We start from the raw sequence: 2,589 nt of genomic DNA, 5'->3' as shown, positions 1-2,589 counted from the left end.
TATATTTCACGTGGTTTATTTTATTTTACATATCAAGGGAGTCTGTCTGGATTGGAAGAGGATTTTCCTTTCTGTATTTTTTAAATCTATGCCATTTCTCCCATTTTTGCCCCCCCCCCCCCCCCTTACTTAGTTATAAAGTCATTTGTCTTATTTCTTTATATTTCCTATTCTTTTTTCAGAAAACCCCGTTCAGACACTATTATATGACTACATATGGCGAATACCTATTGTGTTTTTTGTTTGACTAGTGCAACAGGAATTGCTTAATTAATAATTCCTCATGGAATCATTAATTTCTTTCTCACTCCGTCCCAACCTACATGTCTCATTAAGTTTTTGATTTTATTTTAACAAAAAAAGATATTTAATTTTTTTCATCTGATAGCATAAAATGACGTTTGGATAGAAGACAATGTCGATAAATATGCGTGTATTTTTAAATTTATAACTAAACTAAAACTTGTGTACAAGACCTGTGGTGATATTCGAGTACCTTCATTTTCAGTTGCCAACTAAAATGTAATAGGCGATTGTTGATTGACAATAGTTCCTTACAAAAAATAACAATACAATAATGTTAAAATTTATAAATACATGTCGGAGAGTATAAATGGGTTTTAGAGAATAGAGAAAAATGGTTAACAATAGAGAATAAAGGAAACCTAAAACAGAAATGAAAATTCCCAATCCAGACCATCGTGTACAAATATGGACATGGCTTGCATTAAGCATGCGTTTCGCAGAATTATACAAAACAGTTCTTCGTCCTGGAATATAATTTAGGTGTAGCATCAGATAAAATTGCTTTGAATAGACAGTAAACACTAGTGTTAAAAGTTGCGCTGTCAATATTGGCTGTTTAGGAAATTAAAGCCAATGGGGCAATACTACAATCAAACATTTGAAGAGATTACATAAAAATGATTTCTCGAGATAAAGCTAGAGAATATGTTCTGTCTCAAATGTCTCATAACAACGTAGTCTCTCGAAGAAGTAAGTAACAATCATAACCATACGAATTTCTTTCATAATTTTCCATATATCTCAAAGTCTAGTACAATGGGAAAAGGTTCCTCAACTGTTATCTATGTTGAACCAGTTATCAATCTGATCTGTATATATCTAACATTCCAGCGAAGCAACGGACGAAAGACAATGTAAAATCTTCATGTTATTTTTAAACCACGAAGGATCATTCCAGAACACAACTTAAAGATGTCATCAGAAAATAGGTAAATTTCTTTATATCTGGGACTGGAAACCCCCCACTTATCTCCCTCTCGTAATACTTATTACATGTGTGTTTATAGCCTGATGCCATTATAGCATATTTTTCTGTAGAGCCACACTGTTCATTCAAACATAGGTTTGTTGTCCCAAGATTGCGGTAATCCCTTCATACGTTATTTATCGTTACTTATACGGGACGGGACCTCAGATCAACTGTACTGCCTGAAAACTAGAGGCAAACAATTGAATCGTATTGTCACTGAATACAAAATTTAGTTTGACATCAATTTGGGGGATTTAAAAAAAAACCTGAAAGGTACATGTATCTGTCGGTGTCGTTGTAGGTTCACGTTGCTCATGTCTGTAGTCGCATTTAAGATTGTAAAAGATCAAAACAGTGATTTCGTTACTAAACAAAGTTAAACCTTTACTACATTATTTCATAGATCCAAATATTTAGTTAGTAATTTTGGCTTTATCTGTAGAAAGTAAAATATCCACAAAAAAAAGAAAAGAACTCCAAAGAAAATTCAGAAACGGAAATTCCCTTTTTACATGGGAAAATTAAAAGCTCAAACACATCAAACGAATTAAAAGCAACTGTTATATTCCTGACTTGGTACAGCAAGCTTAACCTCTTACTTGTATGACAGTCGAATTAAGTTCGATTCTATTGACAACAACATGTGAACAAAAAAAACCCAGATATAATAGGTATAAATTAAAAAAAATAGTGAGAGTGCAATCAACATTATGTAGTAACCATTATCACTATACAAACAAACAAATATGCAACAATGAAAAACAAGATGGCATAAAGACAAAGCACATAAACAAAAATGAAAGAAAAAATGACAATAGCACAATAACACAATGGTGGGATGTATAAGTACCGAGCCACGCCAAAAGGATATTACAAAAAAGGACTAAATAGTAAAGGTTATTATTTTACAAAGACAAATAAAGAAAACTAAATAACACGTTATTAAGATGAAAAAAAACATCGGTACCTTGCATCTACATATCAAGACCATCATGTATTATTTCTGAAGCTGATACGGAATATTTATAAACAATACGTTAAGGTTTTGGAATCGTCCGATAAACCTTTTTTTTTTAAAGAACGAGACGTCCTTTGACATAACACTGGTTCATCAATGTTCTGCTTATACACTGTTGATGTTTTATAAAGTCGAGGTAGAACTCTAAAAAAAAGTGTATGTTTTTTCTTTAATTTCTCGTTCTTGGAGATATATTTATGAAACCGAATCAGAAAATTTTTGATTGTTAATTGAAAGAACACTATCAATATATTTGAATGTGAAATCAAATGATCTTGATTCTTTTATCTTCTTG

Source organism: Mytilus edulis, chromosome 2 (genome assembly GCF_963676685.1).
Source record: "Mytilus edulis chromosome 2, xbMytEdul2.2, whole genome shotgun sequence".
NCBI classification, from domain to species: Eukaryota; Metazoa; Mollusca; class Bivalvia; order Mytilida; family Mytilidae; genus Mytilus; species Mytilus edulis.
The sequence above is the reverse complement of the archived record's forward strand: the minus strand, read 5'-3'. Positions refer to the sequence as shown.